This window comes from Leptinotarsa decemlineata, unplaced genomic scaffold, assembly GCF_025532065.1.
Source record: "Leptinotarsa decemlineata unplaced genomic scaffold, Ldec_3_MD MMD2_tig00000199_RagTag_RagTag, whole genome shotgun sequence".
Lineage (NCBI taxonomy): Eukaryota > Metazoa > Arthropoda > Insecta > Coleoptera > Chrysomelidae > Leptinotarsa > Leptinotarsa decemlineata.
This window is the reverse complement of record NW_027412544.1, coordinates 17,939,837-17,967,655: the sequence shown is the minus strand read 5'-3', so window position 1 is coordinate 17,967,655 and position 27,819 is coordinate 17,939,837. Positions and strand designations below refer to the sequence as shown.

The 27,819-nt window shown below is 33.8% G+C and overlaps 1 protein-coding gene and 1 long non-coding RNA gene across 4 annotated transcripts in view; both read right to left on the bottom strand.

Moving 5' to 3' along the window:
- The window catches only part of sick (sickie), a 678,280-nt gene that overhangs the window by 129,327 nt on the left and 521,134 nt on the right, over positions 1-27,819 (bottom strand). The window lies entirely within an intron of this gene.
- Positions 161-6,118, bottom strand: LOC141481483 (uncharacterized). The gene is made up of 3 exons (XR_012465008.1): positions 2,194-6,118; positions 1,667-1,970; positions 161-1,335 (listed from the first exon to the last, which is right to left on the bottom strand). It is a non-coding gene; the product is annotated as an uncharacterized lncRNA (long non-coding RNA).

Genomic DNA, 27,819 nt, shown 5'->3' with positions numbered 1-27,819 from the left:
TTATTTCTGCAAACTGAAACTCACTTTTCAAATGTAACTGAAAAAATGAATCGCAAACGTGTTATGATTTCGATATATTTTGAGGTAATATTATTTAATATCGAACGAATAGTCATAAAGAAAATTATTTGCATTGTATTCCGAAAGCTCTGGACACCGAATGAATTTCTTAATACCTGTTGATGATCTTGACCTTCCCTAATATTTATAAACATTCATATTATGCTGAAGTTGTAACTTTGCCCCGGTCACCGTACTACGACAAAATGCTTGATGTGCATTCATGCAACTGTATTTGAAGATAGTTTTATATTCCTATATATATTATAATCGTATCAATTTTGATGACTATGAACTTGGAATAACGAAAGATGGAATTGTGAATACTGTGTGTTTTTGTTTCAGAATATCGAAGTTGAGGTTAAAATATCTTTCAATTCATGTATTCACTTGAATGGATTTGAATTATTTCATGACGATTTTTCATATTTGTCTGTATCGTTACTTTGTTATGTTTATATGTACAAGAACTCAGAACTCCGAACAATTGAAACTCAGGTTATCTACACATAATAGACTCGTCCGGTGGTATCTATATCAAAGGATGCTATTTTGAATGGGAATTTCGAAAAAACTACAATACGAAATGAATTTCCAAATATCACACTTGAAATTCAATGACAAATGTCAATCATCTATAATAATGTCCTGAATAAAATTCAAGATATAAAATGCCATTTTTTGTTATATCGACCCAACGAATCAGAATTTAAAATGACAGATAAACTTATTTCCTTTATTTCTAAAATGTCCTGTTTTTGTCAACTTAGTATCTTTCAATATGATGTTTCTTCATCTCTATAAAATCTGGTATATAATGTTTTGTTATTGCATATTTTTGACAACTTTCCCTGTATAAGATAAGTTTTCATTTTCAAAAAAAGATGTGTGTGATATGTATTTTATTTATTTTGGTAGTATATTATAAAGCCATTTATATAAAATATCAACGTTATTGAGACTGCAGCTGAACAATTTTCCTTTGAAATGACCCATACAGAACGGCGTGTTTTTCTTGAATTTTGGAACACACCACGATGAATCTTCAAAGTCTTCCAAATTCATTACGGTTGTGTATCTATATATTGAATAGACGCAGTTTGTCCAACAAATCACTGAATATCGACAAATTCTAGCCTCATAATGTGCAACTATAGACTGAAAAAAATGGAAACTGCTGAGATTTGAATCTCGTTCTGGAAAGGTTGCTATGACGGTTTTGAATGTTGTTGTTGAGATGACTCTGACTGATACTGCACACGTTGATGTATTATTCTGAAATAAATTCGATTTTTCAATAAAAAAATACACTGAAATAAATTCGATTTTTCAATAAAAACATACACTAAAAAAAATTTTTTGCCAACAGAGAGGGTAATGTCTTTCATGAAGTAATTGCTACACTTATAATGAAAATAAAAAAATCAAGTGTCATTCAAAATAAAGAATTTAAAACACATATTCTGCACGTACTAAGTGAAGGAAATATATTGTATGAAAACTACTTTATGCGGATCATATCTGTGAGTGAGAATTTTTGACCCGAATGAAAAATATTGTATACACCCAAAAACTCTTTGCCTATAAAATTGGAAACAGTACTAACCTTAATTTTGTACAATTTCAAATGAAACGACAAGATTCGGTTTCCCAATGTCCATTAACCCTTTGAACACAATAGTGTATTTTCCTAATGAAAATTCTTCTAAGTGAGGACGATACGCCTCCGTCACTCGGTGGGGCAGAAATGATACTATATCTCCCAAATCTAACAAGACCGCCTCACCAAATTTTCCTTTCACGATTTTGCCAGTGAATATCCTCTGCGGCATCTCCACAGGCAAATCTGCTACTTTGATACTTGGCTTTCTCTTCACGATCGAACTTGCATTCAACTTTTGTAAATCCATCTGTGAAAAATAAAAAATGAAAGCTTTATGTTTTGATTCACAATATATGCGAATACTATCTCAAACAAACCACGACATGTAAAACATTTGACTGAAATCATCCAACATATATATATCGAAAAAAAAATTGGAAATCAAATGATCCAACAATTCTCACCAATTTTCAATTAAAATACATTTGAATAAATTCATCTGAGGAAAGAGTCAAACCTAAAACACTTACTTTCAAATAGAATCGGTGCACTTGTCACTGGTATCACTGTCAACGGATGCAACTAACTCATTTCGCCATGCATGACGTATTTATAGTAAAATAAGTGATGACATATTTTAAAATGAAACAAAGAGCCTTTGTTTCGTCGCTTTGAGAACTGCATATCTCCGGATGTAGATTCGACATTGACAGTGATCAATGTCACTTTGGGTTTGAATATAAAAATTAGTGATGACATATTCTGAAATGAAACAAAAGAAAATCAAAGAGTCTTTGTTATATGAATATTCAGCGTTGACATTGATCCATGTCACCTTGGATTTGAATAGCGCAACAAACACATGAATTCTGCTTTTTTTCCCCATTTTATTTGAAGTACTACATGTGATGATGCGACTATTATTAGTGAAGATACAACTTTGTGCCCTCTTGGCATCGTCTCGGTTTTTTTTTCTCTGTTGATGAATTCTGCATTCGTTTCCCTTTCATTTGATTTGCTGCACGTTGAGATTCAGTTATCATTAATGAAGATGTGGGTTAGTGCCCTTCTGACATGTTGCACCATATTTGTTTTTTCGTTGTTGATGAATTCTTCAATTTTTCCTCTTTCATTTGACATGATGTACGTAACGATCCGAAGTTTTTTCAATGATTCTCTTTGCAATTCTTCCTATGCTGTTTCACATTAGGCGCTCGATATTATATTTTCCATAGTCTACACATTAAATCATTTGAAATGAGTACCCACACCGACCTGTTGCGACTAGTATAGCGAAAATAGGTTATGAGGTCCTTTTGGCTTCGTAAAATGATTAACTATGTTTTTTGACATCTAAACGAATCCATTGATGTCAAAATCATCGGAATCGGACGACCGGAAGTAAAAACCGGAAGTGACCTGTTTTTGACGGATTCGAAACCTTCTCACCCTAAGGAATCCAAAAATACCATATGTTTCAGTATACGATGATTATTTCATTTTTTTTTGTCAACAAATTATGTGTTTTGAATCAAACTTTTACAATTACATTACACTCGTAGTTGTTCATAACCCAACAACTTTTAATTTCAAATATGTTCAATGATTTTCTTCAAATGTGCAATTCTTTCTATGCTATTTCACATTAGATGCTCGATATTATACTTTTCATAATCTACAAATGACATCATTTGAAATGAGTACCCACATCGGTCTGTTGCTGCTAGTATAATGAAAATAGGTTATAAGGCCCTTTTGGCTTCGACAAATGATTAATTATGTTTCATGACATCTAAACGAATCCATTGATGTTGAAGTCATCGAAATCGGAGGACCGGAAGTGGACACCGGAAGTGGTCGTTTTTTTATGGATTCGAAATCTTCTCACCCTAAGGAATCCAAATATATCATATGTTTCAGTATCCAATGATTTTTTTCATTTTCTTTGTCAATAAATTCTGTGTTTTGCATCAAGCTTCTGCAATTGGAATAAACTTATAGTTGTTCATAACCCAACAATTTTTAATTACAAGTTTTTTCAGTGATTTTTGTTGAATTTGCAATTCTTCCTATGTTATTTCACATTAGGCGTTGGATATTATATTCATTACGCCATATTTGTTTTTTCTCTGTCGACGAATTCTCCATTTCTTATCCTTTCATTTGACATGCCGTATGCGACGATCCGATCATTATTAGTAAATATACAACTCAGTGCCCTTCTGACAGTTGCGCTATTATTCTTTGTAATAACTCATTCATTATCACACACGCCACCACCTATCACGCTGACTACGTCACTTTCAAGCTTTTAATGTTTTATCACTATTATTATTATTATTCGACCCTCATTCTCCAGTTCAATTTCATCTAGCACAATCAATCGAGCGATATTTGATTTCTCCATTCTGATTGGCTGACCGACACCACTCTGTAACAACAGAAGTTAGGTTGGGTGTTCCACAAGGTTCCGTTCAAGAGTCTGAAAATTCGCAAAATGAATCTTCATATGACAAAGCATGTACGTTAGTCATTTGCTGATGATGCCAACTTGGTTAGCGAAACGCGTTAAGTGATAAATGACTGTCATATTGAAACACGAAAAACCGTTACGACAATAACGATGAAACGGTAACGAATGAACGCACGGAAAACGGTTGAAAACGCACGAAAAACGATCGTAAACGCACGTAAAACGATCGTAAACGCACGAAAAACGATCGTAAACGCACGAAAAACGATCGAAAACGCACGGATAACCACGTATTTTGAAATGTCATTGTCGAATACTTCGCTCTCCCATTCGCGCCCTCACGTTGAGTCCACAACGCTCAACCTCTCGACACTTTTGGATCTCCTCTTTCTCCTGATGATGCTAACTTGGTTAACAAAGATACGAGACTTCCGACATGTTGGAACGCTAGACTTCTGTTGAATCGATATGTTTTTTTCTTAAATGATGTATTTTGAAACGCCCTGTATACACATTAATATCATATTTCAAATCGACATGTTTTTTTCCTTAAATGATATATTTTGACGCACCCTGTACACTTCGACGCCATGTTTGTTTTCAATGATGTATTTTGGGATACCTTGTAACATTGAGGGATCACACTTTGAAACGATACAGCCTCATTAATCTGTAATGTTTTTTCTTAAATCTGATTCATTATTATTAATATATCACTTTCGCGCTTCCAATTTTCGTCGAGTAGTTCACGATCAATTCCTAAACCGGCAACGCCACATTGCCCCATAAACAATGATTTATTGTACAACTGGCAACGCCGAACCTGCCATGCTGGCATGTATTCACATTTGACAGATGCCGTCTTATGAGTCTAGTGTTTACAGTGTCCTTCTTCAACCAATAGATAGTTCAGCTAGTGACTCATAGATGACTCTGTGTGTTCTATAACTTTGGTGTTTCCATATACTTTTGTATCGATGAATCGAGCGCCTATTTTTGTGCGGTTACTGATAACAGAACATGAAACAATTCTGTACGATAAATTATTCAAATGAATCTCTCAATATACGTAAAGCCACGTAAATTTGTGCATCGATTACGTCACACGCGCCTCTCGCTCTTACACACACATGCACATCTTTACATGAAATATTAATTATTTCCCAAATCTAAGTATATTTTCCTATCTTCAATATGATAATGACAATTACATTCTATGGAAATCAAAAATAAAAATGCTGTCAAGTATAATGAATGAGTCAATTTCGGTCCCGACAAAACTAACGCTGTAAATACCCAACATTCGCAGTTAACTTCAATTTCTTACGATGGTGTAGAGGCTAAGGACAATGTCTACGGCGCGGACGACCCAGGTTCGAATCTCATTACTATAAGCTTTTTTTAATTAAAATCACGTGACTGAAGGGGGCCGAGGGAGCTGATAGGTTAGGTGGAGTACCAAGGGGGCCTGAGCGGTGATGTGGAGTACTAAGGGGGGCGAGGGCAAGGGGGTCGAGTTCCATGCTTGAATCGCTACGATACTCGTTCCATCCTGCGTCGATGACGTCACACGTTTTCCCCTCACAGACACCGTCCTGCACCCTCATTGACATTTGACAGTTGCACAGACACCGATCCGTATTGACAGACATCATAAAACCGGCAACTGCGCATACTGCGTCGCATGACAACACCCATATGTCTAGTGTTTACAGTGTTCTTCTTCAACCAATAGATAGTTCAGCTTGTGACTCATAGGTGGCGCTAGGATTAGTGTTCACAGTGTCCTTCTTCAACCAATAGATAGTTCAGCTAGTGACTCATAGGTGGCGCCAGTGTGGTGTACTCGCGACGATGCATCTGGGTCACGTGACAATTTGGAGCGCTCTGATTGGACTCTGCCGTACGCGTGACCTTGAAAGGAACCAAAAATTGCAGAATGAACCTTAGCCGTTTTCCCATGTTAATCTCCATAAGAAAACTTTTAGAACTCTTGCAGCCTATTTACTCCCTGGTAATAAAAAATTGACTTGTTCTTTAAAATTTTCGATTACACTTCAGTTTCTGACTTACAGGTGGAGTCAAGTTTTCGTTGGAACGTCTTACCTAAATTTATTTTCATTGGTTCACGAAAACTGTTATTTTTTTATAAATACGTTCAGTGTGTATATAGACCTTTCGATTATAGAATGAATATAGTATATTATATTTATACTGGTTATAAGAAAAATATATCAAACTGCAGCATCGTTAGACTACAAAACCAACTTCATCCCTTGATGTCGTTTCTGACCCATTTATGAGAGTTCCGATGTGCGAAAAATTTAGAAACATGTTAGTGAAACAAAGTGATCATGATAGTAATGTCCTTATATAATACTGATAGAAAAATAGAACAGTTCAAGAGAACAAAAACCAATACCAATACCACTCAACGCGTGAATTCTAATTGATGAGATTATTTACTTTTTGAAAAGTGTTCGAGTGCAAAGAGAAATATATTTATCGGAAAGTGTATCTGCATGTTCTAAATGTCAATAGGTTGAAGCTATAGTATTCATATTGACGGGAAAATGATTCAGTTGAGTGCGCTGAAGTGTTCAAAAAGATTGACTCTTCTCCACACGGCATATATTGAGCCATAAAAATGTATTGTATAGAAAATTACGGATATTCAAGTTTTGTAAAAACAAAGTACAATGGAACAGTACATCATTTTTTGCAATTGAAAAAAGTTGTTGTTGTTTCTTAAATTTTATTTAATTCTAACAATGTGTATCGATATGGTATAATTCAAAACACTCACTGCTTAATATTTTGTTGGGCAAATGGAAAATGAGGCGAATGATGATTTTTTTGGTAGGACAATAATAGATTTGGAAGCCTATGTATAATGTCTTATATTTAGTTAGCAATCTTTTCTATAGCATTCAAACTGATAATACATTAATTTCCTTACGTAAGTAGTGTTATAAATTATAGTTTTTATTATCGATAGTACAAAATATGGACATCTCAAGAAGAGTAATGACTTTGAAGGTGGTTGACAATGTTTCGCGGTGTATTTCATCAGTTCGGACTTCCATTGTCTAATATAATATAAATTGATTTGAAATCCCTGAAAAAAATAAAAAGATTAACCGAAAATAATAATTTTATTAAAACAAAAAACTGAAATTACAAGGAAATAACATACAAGCTACAACCAGAAAATAAAAAATTGAAATATTAATAAAAGCTGAAAATTAAAAAATATTACTAACAAAAATGAAAAATAAAAATCAACAGATTCCAATCCAAGTTACGTCACAACGTTTCGATTGTTAGTATCCACAATCGTTTTCGGGTGATAACTGGACTTATTCCTCCGAGATCTGACTATTTATAGGTCATTCGGGTGCTTTCACCTTCCACCTATACCCTCTTTCCTCTTTCCGCTTCATTGGTATTAGCGGGAGATGACCGTTTGGCGGGAGTTGGTCGTTTTTCCGCTTGATAAAAGGTTTCCGTATGTTTCGTATCTCTACGCTAGCTTGACTAAATGCGTTGTTTGACAACATATACGCGGCTTCCTTGAATTTTCTCCTAAACCAGTGTTTCTCTTTGTGGATGATTTCAGCTTGAGCCCATTTGATATTATGTTGATGAGTCCAAACATGCTCTGCTATATTCCGGAATTGCTGGTTTCTCCTCGCTGTGTGTGTTTCTTGTGCTCAGCAATGGGAACTTTCAATGGTCTCTTAGTTTCACCGATGTATGATTCTCCGCACTCGCAGGGTATCCGGTAAATGTAATTCTTGGAATCGGAGTCCGCGTTTGGTGGCCTGGTTTTTGTGAGGCTGCTACGGATAGTGTTCTCAGATCTGAAGCAGGTCCTATTGTTATACTTGGACCCAATCCTTGTTATCCTTTCCGATAATCCTCTGATGTAGGGAAGTACAAGTACTGGTTGTGGCGGCTTCTCTTCCTTGTGGAGCTCTTGCTGTCTTCTAGCTAAAGCCTGTTCTACCATCACTCTGGAGTAACCATTCCGTTGAAGGTCATTTTTGATGATGCCTATTTCTTTTTCGAGACCTTCCTCTGCATTACAGAGCTCGAAATCACGGTCTAGTAGAGTCTTGATGATTCCTCTCTTAGTCGATTGATGGTGGTTGGATTTCTGGTTCAGATACTGTCCTGTGTGAGAAATTCAGATGGACAAATGGACTCAAGCTGAAATCATCCACAAAGAGGAACTGAGGATACATTACAAAAACCACCATTATAACACCATTTTCATGGTGAAATAGCCGAAGCTAGTCAACAATAAAGACAAAAATAGACAATAGAAAATAGACAAAAGTGTGTTTTTGTAGTGTATCCTCAGTGAAGATGAATTTCCACAAAATAAACAAGTCGTCAATCAAAGAAGCACAAAGAGGAACACTGATTTAGGAGAAGATTCAAGGAAGCCGCGTATATGTTGTTCAACAACGCATTTAGTCAAGCTAGCGTAGAGATACGTAACATATGGAAACCTCTTATCAAGCGGAAAAACGACCAACTTCCGCCAAACGGTCATCTCCCGCTAAAACCAATGAAGCGGAAAGAGGAAAGAGGGGATAGGTGAAAGGTGAAAGCACCCGAATAACCTATAAATAGTCATATCTCGGAGAAATAAGTCCAGTTATCACCCGAAGACGGTTGTGGATACTAACAATCGAAACGTTGTAACGTAACTTGGTTTGGAATCTGTTTGGAATATTTTTTATTTTCAGCTTTTATTAATATTTCAATTTTTTATTTTCTGGTTGTAGCTTGTATGTTATTTCCTTGTAATGTCAGTTTTTTGTTTAAATAAAATTGTTATTTTCGGTTAATTTTTTTATTTTTTTCAGGGATTTTAAATCAATTTATATCATATTAGACAATGGAAGTCCGAACTGATGAAATAAGAGATATGACGATTGTTAGTGTCAAGACGAACTTTGAAGCAACGCTTCAGCTCAGTGAAACTTTTATTGTACTTTCAGAATAACTGTACCATTCTCTTTGTGTGTATTGCTCAACCCCAAAGAATCAAATAATGCTGGGTATATGTTTCAATATTTGTAATATGGGGATACAAAGAAATGTACACAGATTCCTCAAAAACTGATTCAGAAGTAGGTGCCGCAGTAGTAATTGATCAAATAAAGCTAACTTTCAAATTTCCGAAAATAGTGACAATCCTCACAGGGAAACTTTTTGCCATTCTCTAAGCACTTCTCTATAATAATCTATGTGATATAATAATTTATGTGAGGCATCCAATTGATAAAATTATCAAAAGAGAACTTTATAATTTGCAAAGTTTGAATAAGCAAGTTGTCTTACTTTGGGTCCCCTTCTGATATAGGAATAGGAGGCAACAAAACAACTGACCGAAGCGCACGTGAGGCGATAATGAACCCGAACCAGGAAGCCTAATAGCTCACTTCCTACACATATCTAAAACCATATATAAAAAGCTTGATGGGAGATACCTGGAATACAAAATGGCAAAATACACAGTCCAAGTTTAAAAAAAACAAAACAGCGGTAGGACCGTGGGATCATGACACTTTGTCAAGAAGAGAACAAGTGATTGTGACTCGACTAAGAATAGGAAATACCAGGCTTACCCATGAATACCTGATATCTCGAGGAGAGGAACCACAGTGTCCAATTTGTGAAATGCTACTCAAAGTAAAACTCATCATAACGGATGTCCTGATGTTCCAAATAGAAAGAAACAACTACAACTACAAGATTTGAAAGAAACTCTAGGACGACATCAAGTGACGAATATGATTTGCAATTTATTATTAAACCTTATTATGAAATTGTAACTACTACCTAGTGGTTTATAATAGACATACTCCATCGCTAATAACATCAGTTGTATGCGGCTGATTGTAAATAAAAATAATAATTGAAATATAATTTTCTAACAGAAAAATAAACACTAAAATTCAAGTTTCATCAAATGATACTAGTTTGCCAATTTGAACTATTTCGTTACTTCAAAAACAGGAAGTCACCAACGGTGTGTGCACTGTAGTTTAGCACAAAGTAAATGTCACAATGAATGAATAAACAAAAATCACCAACGAAGAAACTGCACATATATCACAAACGAAACGCCGAAGTGGGAGAATAGAGTCTGAAAGCATGATTTGAGGACTGTTGCCGTAACAAATTTTATGAGCGTTCCCTGCTCCCAGCTGCTCATTAACATATAAATATATATTTTATGTAAACCGAATGGATTACCATCACGTTTTAATTGGACTTGGCTGGAGCCAGCTTAATTCAAGAACCTACTAGGTAGGATAATTGGGAGGAAGCTTTAACGGATCAATATCCGAGAAATTCAACTAGCGGCAATTGGTTGTAATGTCATACTTCTTGGCCCACGCTATTACATAATGGAAAATTTCAACATAGAAATGTACACTTATCCCTTATACTGGTCAAAATATTTAGTGATTTACTTCATAGTTTTCAATTGTTAAAACATTGAAGGATAAGAATAATAATAAATATTTATAATACCTACAAGATGATAAAGAAATGATTCTCGAGTAGTCTGATTTTCTAAAGTCGATAGCAGTGGAACCCCCGAATAATTTTTCAGCTACAAATATTTCAGCTGATAATATCTAAGCAGTAATGTAATTGAGATTTTTCTGTGCGAGATGTATTTGTCTTGGGATGTTTTTTACTGAGATGTTTCTGGCTGAAATATTATTGTCCGTGATATTATTCTTCAGATAAAAAGAAGAGGAGCCGATGGTAGTATATTTTTCAATGATGGATAATGAAGTTTGTCGGCGCGCGAACCAAAGGCAATCATTCAAGCAACTAATGGCCATTTTTTGGGAGTAGAATACTATACTCTTCCTAAAACTCATAACAAAAACATTTCAAAATAAGATCCATTTGTGAAGGCGATATCCCGACGGAGAGAATTCCATTAAGTTTCATAACAAGAGGCAACCTAAAAAAAGCATTTAAAAATATTTCCTATTTTTGTTATTTTATACAATGTCAAGTAGTTTTCACTTCCCGAGTCTAGGTTTTTATTTCTTGTTTCTAATAGTTGTTGGACTAAATGCTACACAAACCATGAAAGATTACACATTCTGCATCACTAACAATATAGTGATGTGAGTGTTTTGAAGTACGTTGCGTGGTGTCCTGAGAACATCCCACTGAAAAAACATGGTGATAAAAATAATACAGTACCTGTTAAACCCTTGTGCATAAAATGCAACTCAACAATGTATTGGAATTATTTTTCAGATATTTCCCTCACCTAACCTAACCTGAAAAAAACAAAACTCAAAATGACTAAAAATTATTGGATCACTGAACTAGTTAACCACATTGAACAATCTATTATTTAGATATTTTGGATAACTTCTCGTCCGGACTTTGAGCAATTTGTGTGAGCGATTTTTGATTTCTACGTGTGTTACTTTTGTACAACTGATTGAATGGGATCATCATTTATTTTCATAGACAAAAAATAGGCTCGTTTAAATTTCCTCTTGGAATAAATTGATCCTTTCTCTTCGGGTTGGTACAACCACACATCATCTTCTCGTCTGAATTCGATGTACGTGACTTTCCTGTCTAACCACTTTTTTATAAAGTCGTTGGAGGTTTGTGAGTTCATATACTCTTACCTCAATATATATCTATACCTATATTCAATAAATAAATGTTTTATATCAATCAAGTATCGTTCCTTTCCAATCTACCAAACTCTTACAACATTTCGTCAACTTTATAATTTGAAAATGATAAGGACTGATTTATTCGATAGTTTCATAAATGGCGAACAGCTTTGATACAACAAAATCTGTCTTCAAGATAATTCTCAATTAGTTACCTTGACTACGATTCAAGAATTAAGATTCAAAAATTCTAAGGGTGAGTACACATTTAGGATGACTACAAGCCCATATTATAGGCAATATAAGACTAATGAGTCTATTAGTACTCACTTTAGATGGTATAGTATATACCTATAATCTTGTTTAGGGGTTGAAAGCATTTTTTCCTGATATATTGAGCGAACATTTTCATATTGTGTAATTAAATGAATTATATAATAGATAACGACTCAGTAAAATGTTTTTCAAATTGTCCATTGATATTTTCTATAATGCAGTGAAGATCTATCATTATTATTTCAATATTTTGGTGAGGACAGCCCCCTATATATGCAATGACTTCAGATGTTGTAAATTTGCAGGCTTTTGATAATATTTACTACAGAATTATTTCAGACAGAAGAAGGATATTCATACTTAGAAAGCGCAATGGATTTTTTTATTACTTCATTCAGCTTCTGCTTCTCAAGGGAAAGCTGTACCACCATTAGCGGTTCCCAAACTCTCATCAAACATTTGATATGCTTTAAAACTATTCAGGCATTCATACTACCCATTCTCTCTGCTGAGTGACGGATGCACTCAGAGTATTAACATCAGGAAAGCTTTTATGTTCGTACGCAATGCAAAGAAAAAAGTAATTCATACAGCCAGAGAGGTTTTTTGTCGAAACACTAGTATTTTGCCTTGATGAAAATTGTAGTTACGATGAAAAAAGGATAGGTTACTTGTTACTGAATATTATATGAATATGACATGTGGAATTTTTTTTGTTGTCTCGTTTCCCGAAATGTTAAAAAAAAGTCAAATAATCATTCCTTTTTTTGCCTGTATGTCTGTGCATTGGCTCTGGAGATAATCAAGATGATTAACAATTCAATCAAAATATACATTTCAGTTTACAATAATTCGCGAGCTGACAATTGGTACAGATCTTGAATACCCTATTATCAAAAATAATAAAAGTACCCACTGTTACTTTCTTTGCTGAAAAATCAATAAAGCTCAAAAGCCAAAAATTGACCAAATGAAAGTAGCACACCATGAAATGGCCTACAGAAATTGGTCCCAATTTTTTTTCATATGTAATGTCTTTTTCAGTATCTTCTTCCTTATCTTGCTGAATATGTATCAATTAATCAAAAATTACAAAAAAATCAGTTATTTCGTTAACGATATCATTAGAATCGTTTTGACTCGATAATGGAGCAAGAGTGGTCTTGGAAATTAGTAGATACAAATTGATAACATTTTGCAACACAGTTTTTACTACAATCTTTTTCCAATTGTCCTGTGTTTTTACAAAACTTGAATATCTGTAATTTTCTATACAATCAATTTTTATGGCTCAATACCGGGTGTCAACGAATCTATTAGACAAGTCATAATTTCTAGACTATTAGGAGAATTGAAATGAGATTTGGTATAGTTGAATGGTATGTGGAGAGGAATGTTTTCACATATTTTTCACTTTCCGGTCACTTCCGGTTTCAGCGGAAATGGCTCCGGTTCTGAATTTTTAAATGGAACACCCTGTATATTGTAACATTTTTGGATTTCTGAGACAATTCTGGATCAGAAACTGACATTTCCGGAAGTTTTTCAGCCTACTTGATTTTTTCAGAGTCACTTTTAAAATTGCATCTAGGTGGCCATGATCGGACGTAAACTAATCTATGGACCTCAGGTGATATCAGAAAATTGCAATAGCGGAGTTTTAGTGACTAGTGTGTTGAATATGAATGAGACAAGTTTACAAAATAACATTTTCGTGTCTAACTATTATTTTTCAAATGGCGACCATTTTTTGACAAGCAATTTCCGAAAAAAGGATTTTTTGACGAATCTAACGTTACTAATTTATTTGCGATTGGATCAACAAATTTAACTAATAATTTCAGCGATGCACTTAGATTTTTTGCAATATCCTAAGTTCTTGAAAATTCCACTATAGTAAATTTTCAAAGTGCATCCCTCCTTGTTCAAGACACATTTCAGCTCGTTCAATTGTTTCTCTCAACACGTTTTGTAACATTTGAGGCGATATAGTTCTAAATGCCTGTTGAATCCTTTCTTCTAAGATTTCGAGAGTGGCTGGGGCTGTTGCATAGTAGACCCTTTCTTTTACATATCCCCAAATGAAGAAATCTAACACAGTCAGATCCGGTGAGCGGGCAGGCCACCGTACTGGACCGTTGGTTGCAATAACTCTATTATTAAAATGCTCTATTAAAAAATCAAGTACGTCTCTGCTATTATGGGGTGGTGCTCCATCTTGCTGGAAGTAAATTTGCCGTAAAACTTCTAAAGGCATATCATTAAGATGATCCTCGATTTCATTTTGAAGAAAACCCAAGTATCTAACCCCTGTTAACTGACCTTGAAACAATATTGGACCAATTATTCTGTTTCCAACGATACCAGCCCAGACATTGACGCCAAACCTTTCTTGAAAATTGCCCTCTCTCATTGCATGTTGATTTTGTTGGGCCCAGTACCGACAATTCTGCTTATTAAACATGCCATTATTTGTAAACCGTGATTCGTCGGAAAATAGAATGAAGTTGATAAAATTTGGGTTAACTCTATGATTTTGAAGCAACCAATCACAAAATACTACTCTTCTATTGCCGTCGTCAGCATACAAATGTTGATGTAACTGATATTTAAATGCTCGATATCCGTGCTTTTTCAGTATTTTTCTTGCTGATTCGTGACTTATCTGCATTTCTCTACTAATTTCTCTTAAAGAAACCGTTTTGTCAACTTCTACCATAGCAAGAACGTTAATCTCAGTCTCCTCATTTATGACAAACCTCTGTTCTGCGTCTCGATTTCCCTCTTGCCTAAAACGACTCTCAACATAGGGAAAATACTGATGAGATGGGTGTTGCCGATTGGGATATCTCTGAGCATACAACTCAGCAGCTTTCCTTGAATTTCTGTGGCATTCTCCAAACAATAACAACATATCCACTTTTTCACTTTGAGTATACATTATTTCGACGAAAAATTAAACTAAAATTAACGAAAATCAAGAGAAACTTCTACTTTCTGCTCATAAAGCTTATGTCACTGTCATAACCTAGGTGAGCGTTTTGTTCTCCAAAGTGGACTTGATGGAAATAACCGCAAAATATTATGCATCATTCCTATCCATGGCACCCTTGACAAAAGTAAATGAATTTGTATCGAGTATTTTCCTCAGTAATATTTAATTTATGTTCTTATTTGTAATCCAATCGCAAATAAATTAGTATCGTTAGATTTGTCAAAAAATCCTTTTTTCGGAAAGTGCTTGTCAAAAAATGGTCGCCATTTGAAAAATAATAGTTAGACACGAAAATGTTATTTTGTAAACTTGTCTCATTCATATTCAACACACTAGTCACTAAAACTCCGCTATTGCAATTTTCTGATATCACCTGAGGTCCATAGATTAGTTTACGTCCGATCATGGCCACCTAGATGCAATTTTAAAAGTAACTCTGAAAAAATCAAGTAGGCTGAAAAACTTCCGGAAATGTCAGTTTCTGATCCAGAATTGTCTCAGAAATCCAAAAATGTTACAATATACAGGGTGTTCCATTTAAAAATTCAGAACCGGAGCCATTTCCGCTGAAACCGGAAGTGACCGGAAAGTGAAAAATATGTGAAAACTCTCCTCTCCACATACCATTTATCTGTACCAAATCTCGTTTTGATACACCTAATAGTCTAGAAGTTATGACTTGTCTAATAGATTCGTTGACACCCGGTATATGTCGTGTGGAGAAGAGTCAAATTTTTTGAACACTTCAGCGCACTCAACTGAATCATTTTCACTTTCCCATCAATATGAATGTTATAACTTCAACCTATTGACATTTAGAACATGCAGATACACTTTCCGATAAATATATTTTTCTTTGCACTCGAACAATTTTCAAAAAGTAAATAATCTCATCAATTAGAATTCACGCGGTAAGTGGTATTGGTATTGATTTTTGTTCTCTTGAACCGTTCTATTTTTCTATCAGTTTTATATAAAGACATTACTATCATAATCACTATCATAATCTCAAGTAATAATAATAATAATTGCTTTTATTGGCAAAATGCAGTACAGGCAGTTCTTAAATGATATCCTACATTTTTGTCAAAAGGCAGAATTCAGGTTCTGATCTTATCATTTGAGTAACGCAATCAGAACTTGCTCTTCCATTCAACCGTCTTCATAACAATAATTACAAATGAATTCTAATCATTAACCACTTATGCTATCACCTATCCTTATTTCGTTCAATGAACAACAATGAAAAAACAATAAAAAAAATAGAAAAATGTTAACTAATCATTCGCCTACAAAACGATAATGAAAACTAGTAAAGAAACAGAAAAATGTTGGCTAATTATTTTACCTAGAAACAGATATTTGCATGTATATACACATAGGCATTCATATACACACATATATAAGTGGATCATTATTTACAGCTAGACAATAAATTTGGTAGAAGAAATTCATTTAAAAGTAAATCATCGTCCAGCTTTTTCTGAATTTTGCAAGCGACAGTGACTTCAATGAGTCAGGAAGTCGATTATACAGCCGAGATATATTATATGAAAAGGAGCATCGAAAGAATGAAGTTTTATAGGATAGAGTGGCTAAATGATGTTTGAACCTCAAGTTCAGGTGATGAACATCGGTGCGGAAGCTGATCTTTTCATAAAGATATCTCGGTACTTTCGTAGAGATTATATTATGAAATGAAATGCAAGAGTGGAATATCCTTCGGGCCTCCATATTCAGCCATCCTAGACTACTCAAATGATAAGAAATAGGTTGTCGCCTTTTTGTTCCAGTGATAAGTCTTAAACAAGAATTCTGCAAAGTTTGTAGTGTGATAAATTACTTCAAAAAGCTAATGTCTTATCGAAACATGTTGTGATATATTTTCAAATAAAGTTTGTGGAGATCAAATCGTGAGGTTTAGTTTTTGAAATTACTATGGATCTTCATCAAGTAACGGCCGAATCAATCAGAAAACTATCATAATCACTTTGCACTCGAACACTTTTCAAAAAGTAAATAATCTCATCAATTTGAATTCACGCGGTAAGTGGTATTGGTATTGATTTTTGTTCTCTTGAACTGTTCTAATTTTCTATCAGTATCATATAAGGACATTATCATTATCACTTTGTTTCACTAACATGTTTCTAAATTTTTCGCACATCGAAACTCTCATAAATTGGTCAGAAACGACATCAAGGGATGAAGTTGGTTTTGTAGTCTTACGATGTTGCAGCTTTGATATTTTTCTTATAACCAGTATAACCATAAAATACTATATTGATTCTATAATCGAAAGGTCTATGTACATACTGAACGTATTTATAAAAAATAACAGTTTTTTTGAACCAATGAAAATAAATTTAGGTGATCTACAGGGCGTTCCAATGAAAACTTGACCCTCCCCAGTAAGTCAGAAACGGACGTGTAATCGAAAATTTCAAAGAATACGTCAATTTTTATTCCTAGAGGGACTGATTCTGATTTTTATATTAACTTTCAATTCAGAAAAAGTTATTAATTAACAAATTTATAATTAACGTTAAAATTGGGATAAACATTTTTTGACTGCGAATTATTGTTTATTGATGTATCCCAACATTACATGAATTTTTCCATTCCTTAATATTTACATTTAATATGTTTAAATTTTCTTTTTGTTTTTATGTCAGTGACGAAAGGCGCGCGGAAGCCAGACTACCCGCTTTTGGCTCTGTAAAAATTATAAATAATCGAGATAAGTTTCGGGAGTCGGGACATTTTTTACGCAAATTCATTGATATTTTCAAATATTTTTTCAAATTTCCAAATTTTTGAAAATTTTTCGAGATATTAAGAAAAAACTAAAGCCCCATTTTTTTCACTTAATAGTTTATAACTTTTGTAATTTTTATCGGCGCGTTTTCGGACCTTTCCTTAAACTTTCTAGGCAAACATACGAATCGAATGACACCTTGGTCGTAATTTTTGGACAGGGCTGAAAAATGTCACCAAAAAAAAGAGCTAAATCGAGTACATGTGAACCAGACTAGAAAGGGTCCAATGGAGTGGCCAGTTAGATCACCTGATCTCACACCGATGGAGATTCCTTTCTATGGATACACCTACAAATGTAGAAGACCTACGACAGAGAATTGTTTGGGAATGCCGATTGCTGACTAAGGACATCTAGAATAATGTACGGAACGCTTTCGAGAATAGACTGTATTATTGTATGGAACTAGGTAGAGGTCATTTTGAACAACTTATCCATTGATTTTGTTTCCACTGATATTATTTGTTGTTGACTTTCTTATTAAAATGAACGACAGCGTTTTTTTGTTTCCTAAATAAAACGTTCAACATTTAATTAATTTCTCAATAACGAATGAACCGATTTGGAAAAGAATTACAGAGGTAATAAAGAGACAAAAGACCTTTCAAATGATGTATCCCTTGACCCATCATGCCATTGAAAAAAATAGGGTGGTAGTTGCTGACTGTTTCGAGTATGATTTTCATATCAGAATGAATCCCCCTAGAAATAAAAATTGACGTGTTCTTTGAAATTTTCGATTACATGTCCGTTTCTGACTTTCAGGGGAAGTCAAGTTTTCGTTGGAACGCCCTGTATAATGTTAGTTCCGTCTATTTATTTTTGAACTTCGGTTGGGGTATGTTTATAGGTCGCGTACGAGTGAATATCATTATTTTCGATGTTTATAATAATGGCATCTCAGGAATAGTGGTTGGCAGGAAAAAAGTATGGAACCAATTTTTGTAGAAAGCATAACCTACCTATATATATGATATATATTTATGATAACATTTAAGCTAACCAAGAAAATAAAATATTTTTGACCACTGACCTTCAGCATATATGTGTATCGATTTTAGATATTTTACCTATAAACAGTGTGTTTTGAACCTGTGCTAATACTTAGCTTCATGCTTCACGTGAACTATTGTAAGCTTACCACTTTTTATCAATTATTATGACCGAAAACTTTCCATGAAAATATCTACAAGGAAGAGAGAAAAGTCCCCAATCGTCCTCCGATATTCCAAGCTGTCAATATTGTTTGTGGTGTTTGGGTCCAATCAGACAGATGTCTTTTCTGGATACAATTTATCAGCCTTCCGGTAAGCTTATGGTCGGAGCAATACTCCAAAGAAGGTCTCATTTGAGCTTTGTGCTGAAGTGTACGCAACTTTCTATTTCAAAGTGGTGTTTCAAGTTCCATACACATTCACCTTCTAAGAGAAAACTGAGATCTGTAGCTCTTCAAATATGTGCATTTGCAGCAGTTGTTCAGGCATTCAAATGAAAAAAATTAATCGTGTTGTCGTCAGCACGGCAAAATATTGGATATGTAATTTTGATGAATAATGAGGGTTACAGATAAAACGGTTTTCCGGAGACTAACATGTTGATGCTTGTTGTCCAAAAATGAATCATTAATGGCTACTTGTAAGGAACGGTCTTTGAGAAAGTTAGACAGTCATGAAGGAAGACGATATGAAAAGCCAAAACACCGACGTTTAATTGGTGAACCCTCATGCCATTTATGCTCAAAGACCTAGGAAATTTGAATGTAACAGCCCGAGACTCTCTGTAAACTTAGTACTGTTCAAAACAAAGGTTAGATGGTTTAAATATGTACTGCGTGTCGATGTCACTGTTTGCTAAAAACTATCCAACTGACAGATTGAGTATAATAACTGATGATTGCTGGTATAGCCATCAAAACAATATTTGTTTTGAATGTATTCGGCCATTTAAAACCTGATTTTCAACAGAAAAATTTCCAGCTGTTTTGTATTCGTTCTAATATCGTCATAACAGAGAACTTCTAATTTTTACACGATACGTTCGCAGAATATCGCTAATATCGCATTTCTTATAGGCCAATCAAAGATTTTTGGCAACATCACAATCGATCGTGTTCATCACATAAGATGAATACTCTGATTTACACGGTTCACTTGGATAACACAATATATGTATGTAAACGTAAAATAACGATTAGATTTCACAGCTTAGAATACCAAGAGAAAATGATGCTGTTGGGAGTGGAATATGGAGTTCCCCTTCAGGTATATTCTGTTTTATGAGATAATATGTTACATTTTATGACAGCTGAGGGAGACTGCAAGAAGTGATAAGATTTGCCTTACACGAGACTTGAGGAGATTGTAACAATAAATTTTCATCTGAAGAAGTGATGTTTGTACTAAATTTTCTCGCAAATTTGGCAGTGCAGAAATGTATCAACTGGATAGGTATTTGTTTTGATGAACGTTACGTTTTTGTTTATTCATCAAATTATAAGATGTATAGGTACTGCTGAAGTTTTTAGCTTAATCATCTAGCATTAAACAAAAAACGAATCTACCGTAGAATATTCCCTTTTTAATTTGATAAATCATATTCATCTATTGAAATTAAAATGGTGCTGTAAAACATATCGAACCATATGCCTGTTGGTTGTCGAGTTCTGATAAAATATGCTCCAATCAACATCTGAATCACATTCAATATCTGAAATAGGGTACTTTATGATCCAAACATCTTTTAGGAAAAAAATTTCTATGAATCTTGAAAACTTTTATAACAATGAGCAATGCTGTTTGCATTCAATAATTATAAAAAACTTTCTAGAACACATTATTGCTTAAGAGAGTGGTGGTGCTAGATTATTTCAATCAACACTTAAAGTCAGACATAATTGTCATATTCAATAATAGTAACATATGTTATTCGTCTTAACTATTGAATAATGAGATAATTCTGTTTCAACAACATAATTTTGGTCAACACGATGGGGGGGCGGGACTTTTCATTAGGGGTCTAAAACTGTATACATATATCAAAAATTTATACCTTTGGACTAGCTAGAATGGAACTGGGAGATATCTTATGAATAAAGTTATGATCTTGAAGATTGAATTACTCATCTGATTTTTTCTAATGTTACATTACAAAAACTAGTATGATCAAAACCATATTATTAGGAAAATTTAAGGGATACTCAGTAATTATAATAAATATTTTCTCACATTGATGAATTAACCTTATGTTATTTATAGAACGAAAAATTACAATAGTGAAACAGCAAATTTGACAATATATTTCTATCCAAAGCTTTTATTTTCAAAACATTGAATATTAATGTTTACCGTATTCTCAAACTAGTGTGTTTGATGGTTCATTGCTTTTTTCTACTTGAAAAAAAATGAAGATAACATACTCAAATTACATAAAAGTGCCATTCTGAAACGATGTAAAATGAAAAAAGGCGTGCAAATTCACAAAGCATTCTAAAAACACTTTCATTAATATTGCTTATCCATGCCAATAACAACTGAAAAACATACCAAACGCAGATCTTCGCCCAAGATTTTCCGAAGAAGAAAAATTCACAATTATTGTCATCACAAATTTCTCACAATCTAATATCCCACTGTAATCGAACAAAATTTCCTTCTAAAGTTTTTTCGGTAATAACATTCCTGTTGGGTTCACTCAAGTCTGGCGTCTAGTGAAATCGATTCTTGGGGGCGCATGTACCCTACGGTTCTGCCAACGTGTTTTCCACCACGGTCTGATAAAACAGTCGAACATCATCTGATCGCTATCCCCCACTAGTATGACTGTGGTGGGGTAAATGGTGCGGAAAGCAACAGGAGGGTGCGACGGTGACGTATACTACCAGTAAAGAACTAAGATATACAGGGAACGAATGTGACATTGGAGAGGTCAAGGTGTTACAAAAATGTTTCATTTCAATTTATTCAACAAAAAAAAATTAATGTCTCTTGAGAGAATAATGATAGTTTTAATAATAAAAGACTTTACTGTGTGACCCATTAAGTTTGCAACAAATTGAATTTTACAAACTTTTATTCAACTCTACTCTGAATTCAATATAGCGAACCGCCGAAGATGATGGAATAGTTTTTTTAAGCAGTGTCTTGGTATGAATATTAAATGAAATAGGAGGAAATATAATGACCACACTCTTAATCCAATATGGCGGAATGCTCAAAAACAGACTAAAGAATATGTCCAACGATAACTGAAAAATTAAAAATGAGTTTCAAATCACTTCAAACTCATCAATTCATTTTATTACACAAACACAAACTTTTATATTTTATAAATTGTATAATGTAATGCAGGGATGGGTTTGAATTGATTTAAAATTTCATAGAAAACGAAAGTTTCATTTTTCATGATGATTTCCTACCACGTAGATAATTTATATCCATCAATTGATGGATTTTTCTTTTTTTCAGAGCTTTCAATTTCAAAAATATGTTTTACTAATAATTTATTTTTTAACCAATTGCTTACTAGAAATTTGATTACTGCCAAGAGTTGGCGGATGTTTGATAACCGTATTAGCTGGATTTAAAATGGCTTCATGTTAAACAGCTTTTAGGCTAGGTCAAAACGTATTCAATTCTTTCAAGAAAAAAGTGTTGACTTTCATTTCGAAAAATACGACAAACTATTATTTAAAGAAGTTGTTCAGAATTGAAAGTTATGCTGAAAATCAAAGTTATGGCCTCCTATTTTAATTTTTATTGTTTAAAAAAGAATTGAGTTACTTTCCTATAAGTTTTTGAATATGTATTCTGAATCATTATACATTCAATGTAGCCACAATTCAAATCACTTTGGAAAAATTTCTCTCAAATTGAAGTGCGTTGTTAGAGTTCACTTAGATTTATATAATTTTTTGATTACCGTCAATTTCATTTATATTGCAATAATATTTAACAACTTTCAAAAATTTCACCAATATGTTTTACTGAAAGCAGATAAACGAATATCAACAAAACATCACTTTTTATAATTTGTTGTTAGCACTTCTTGTTTATTATTATTAAACTTGTTTTATTACTAATGCCTCGTCAAGATTCACCTGGAAAGGTAGAATAAGTTTTGATATTTAAAGATGGTTATACTCTTAAAACGATGAATGAAGCCGCAGATATTTTTAACAAACCTATAATTTCTTATGTATTTCCAAATTAGAGTTACTGCAAAACAGGTAGTTTAGCATAGGAACAAGTATAGAGTTAAGTAATACCAACCGGTAGAAGTGAGGTACTACTAACAGGTATTAGTTAGGCCACTATCATACTAACATAGTAGTAAAATTTGTTCTGGTGCTGGGAAAGTGTTTTCAATAAATTAATTTTACGCCAGAGGTTCCAGTACGAACTATTATGATTATCTTCCTCGTGAAGATGATCACTTCGTGATCGAAACACCTATCGAGGTGTTAAAATAACGGTCTGGTGTTGGAAAAATACTCCAGTAATATTCATGATTGCGTATAGTACTGCCAAGATGAGTACATATTGCTTGCACTATGAAACAGTTATAGGATCCAACTCGTGATTTCTAACACGGGTTGGACGATAGCAAGTGAAAATCGATCGTTCAGTCTGCGGCTTGAACCACCGATTCACACATCGGACGACTGAGAGAAAGCAAACAAAGCACCCACGTCGAACCGCCCGGCTACCGACCTGTGTGCTTCGCTATACTATAGCATCTTCGAGCGCCACAATACACTGCTTAGACGCCCGAAGATGCTATTGCATAGCAAAACACGTGTCGCGGTTTTGTAATCTTTCAAATGGAAATCTCACTATACAGTATTATGACGTCCGAAGATGCTATTATGCTATCATATTTTTCATTTATAACGAATTGTCTAAATACAAATTTGAATGTATTCAACTAGAAAATTGAAGGATTCTGGGAAAATGTTCAGATTTTTCGCATTTTATGTTGGCTGGGTCCTACACCTACATTTAAAGCTTTCCATGACTTCAAGAAGTATCCTGAGTATTGTAATGATTATCAGTGAGTGAGTAAAGAAATCTTGGTTTTTTCATATTAATTTTATCTCAAGTTTAAAAGGTAAATTTGGTAAATTTGATTGAGTTAAAAATAAAGACGAAATTCTTTGAGATTAAATGCAGATTAAATAATGTGCTAATGTTTAGCAGCACATTCGAGATGTCACTTGTTTTGCAGAATCAACACATCAAATATATTGAATAAAAAAATGTAAGTCTGAGAAATGTCGACAAATGTGACACTTACTGATAATGAATCAATAGGAGTAAAGTTGGTGAGAATGGTGAAATTGAGATGATTCTACTATAACGTTTTCCACATTTTATACAAATATCAACAACATCTTGCTTTCGCACTTTTTTCTTCGATACATGTATTATATAATTTAAGCTTTAATATCGGGCAAGGATTGATATTAACGGTCGATAATATTTAATGAACCGTAAATGCTGTCAGAATCGTGGATAGGATTCCTATGAAATGAGGTTGAGGAACGTTTGAAGGGTTCACTTCTGAACGTGTTTTTTATTGATTATGGTAGGGCATATAAGTTTAAGTTACTGAGGTTATGTGGTGTTTGAAAATCTTGGAATATCGACACCTATTACACTTTCTCATCAGTTTGATAATCATTCAAGAATTGTATCTACACTGTTTGCGAGATCTTAGTGCAAAGGCTGTATAAATAAAGAACAAGAATAAAGATGAATCCTTTTAAAATTCTGAAGCATACAAAATAGAGTCATAAAGTGAAAGGAATTGGGAGATGAAATGGAATATAATTAAAATTCCTTATATATTCACACATTTTTCTTGTTGGAAATTCTCAGAAAATAAAAATAAAAAAAGCTTATGTCATTGATATTCAATGAGCAAATAGAATATAAACAGAATGTAAAAGGGAAACCGTCAAGTGGCATATGAAACTACATTTCTTATTAACATAACAGGAAGAATGTAGGTCTCTCAAGAAGAAAAACATAAGGTAGGAGAGTTCAAAAAGCTTCAATAAGAAGTAAAATAAAATAAAAGACATATTTTCATTATTTGAAATCGCTAGAGGTGGAATAACCTTAAAATTGTGAACGTAAAAACTTCACCATTTTCTAGACTTCACATCTAATAAAAATTAACACGAAAACGGATATATCATATTTCATGAACCTTACGAAAACATCCCCATCTCTCGGTTCCAAGAAAGATAAAGCCGGCAGAAGAGTGTCATCTGAATTCTAAATTCACACGCCGGGTGTGAATGAGGAATGGTGTCAAGTTACCTTGTTGAGAAAAAATTTAATTAAAAGGAACTTGCTAGGATGACGAGTCTCTGAAAAAAATGCATGATTATGAAGTTTATACCCTTTTCAATACTTACATTTTATAATAAACTGGAAATGAGTAGTTCTGGATTATTATGAGTGAAATAAAAGAATCCTAGATATTTATAAATAGACTGCCAAAATGAGACATTTTTCAGGTGATAATACTAGGGTGCAGTTTGTTTGGAAATAAAGTATTTCTCCAGCATTTTCATACTGACTAAATTCTGTTCGGTTTGTGCTTTATATAATAACAATTTGGATCACATGAATTAAACTCCTTGAGTTTCTCAACATGTTATACAAATATTATAATAACAGAATACAGCTCTGTTCAATCGGTAAATTTATTTTATGTTGTGTTGACTCTACGAAGGGCTTTCGATAAAAATGTCGGTACAATTAGAAACAGCCCAAAGTCTACCAATAATACATGAATTTAATAGAATAATAGAATAGGAAATCACTAATGTCTTGTAACGGGTAATAGTAATAGAACTGAAAGTTTAGAAACTTACCTACAATTACTAAATGTTCGATTTTAATAGTCACCTATTTAAATTTCAATTGAGAAATTTCTTTTTAGTGGTTTTTAGTTTCAACAAATAAGTATAAACTTTTCAGAAAATATCTCTTCTGTTTCATGAAGATTATTTATTATGAACCAGAAGAGTTCCGTTACAAAAAATCTGTTTTTCCGTTAACCAGCAGTCGCACCCCTACGAACGAGAACCCTCAGAAGTCGAAACTTGTGAGAGCTAAGGATTAACGATTTTAACGTGTGATTCCCAACACGTTACAAAGAACAATATATTCAATAAAAAAGTGTATGTATTTTACTTGAAAAAAAAGTTATAAGCGATAAGAAATAATTTTTAATGAGGAAACGTTTTGAGAAATGTTTAGCAACTGCTAATATTAATAATAATTATTCAACTAAACTACTCACCTTAAAGATAGGAAGTGAAGTGAAACTAACTGCTTCACCAAAAGATTAATTAACAACTTTTTAACAATAAAGTTGAATGAGAATATTGTATTAGACAACCATACTGATTTTTCATTTTGATTTTTATTTCGATTCTTTATGCTCTCTTTGTTTCAGTTTTTTGTTTTGCCCTTCTCTTCCCTGATTTTTCCTGAATGTTTTTTTCTATTCTCCTGCGAATAGAGGAAGAGAAATTCCATTGTCATTTCCCTTTTTGAACGAAGACAGACTTTCATTGCCTTCTGATACTCCACATACTCCTCCCAAACAAAAAAACCTTCCTAAACATATTTTCAAAGATATCAATTTTAGAATTTTGCTGATACTCTACAATCATCAGTATTGATGAAGAATTTCACCCTGCTTGCCTAACCCACTTGTCAACATTTTCCAATTTAGTACCACTATAGATTCTAGTAACATGTTATATATTCTAATGGTATATTCGACTTGAAGACTTATTATTAACCAATATGAGTTTAACTAATAACAAACGAGCACAGAAAACTATTTGAAAAAATTGTTCGATTTACTTTTGAAATCACGACTACTAATTGTCTAATATTATGGTAGCCACTTCAAGTATTGAATTGTGAAAACTGCCCAGCAGTAATGGACAATGAAATACCCCACCCAGGTGAGGTGTTACATGTGGAGGTGAGAACCCACCTAAATGACGTCTCATCCTAGGGTATGTGTATCCATGAAAAAAGGATGTATGATTCAGACCCAATCAGTGTCTCTAACGAAACCTTGGAAATACCTGACACGAATTATCTCACCACCTAGGACAATCCCGCTGATCTAGCAGTACCACCACCCTGTTCCAGATGCTGACAAGACAATTCTCACAGGAGCGCACATCTTCGAAGCTTCGCATCCAGAGTCAGTCAGATTTTATTCATCAAACCAACAACACGTATAATTTCATATATTTTGTATTTCTGTAATTTTTCATTTTCAAGTTTGTAACAATAAAAGTATTTTTTAAAAAGCAAGTTTAGTGCCGTCGATAGTTAATTGGCGCAGTCGGTAGGATTGTCAAAATTACGCGTATCGTACGAGTGATTTTCGTTTCAACGATTAATTGGCAATCGAACCTTTGTGAACAGAACAAAGTTGGTGTTGAAAGCAGAGCGGCTCCTAGAACTTCAGGAAACCCAGTCAATCGAAGACCTGCAGAAAACTCCGTACCGAAGCTGTTTTCGAGAAGAGGAACTTTATCGTCCCCTTCTGCAAGGAAGAAACACTTGGTGAAGACAAAATCGCTGAACCAGGGCAGACTCCTTATAGTGGTTAAGAAAGCGATGGCCAAAATCTTGCTTTTATTGTGAGTACTCTGATTTTATGTCGCTTGAAAATATTTTTCAATCATTGTCTTTAGCTGACTCAGACAATTCTATTTCCAACCCAAATCCAAGAACCAATCGAGTTTTTGTAAACCCCTTTTCAAATCGAACTAATTTAATTTCTCAATCAATTCCAATCAATAGTAATAATACATCTTATAACCAAAACCCAGAATTGAATATTTCAAACTCTTCAGAAATGGCAAATGTT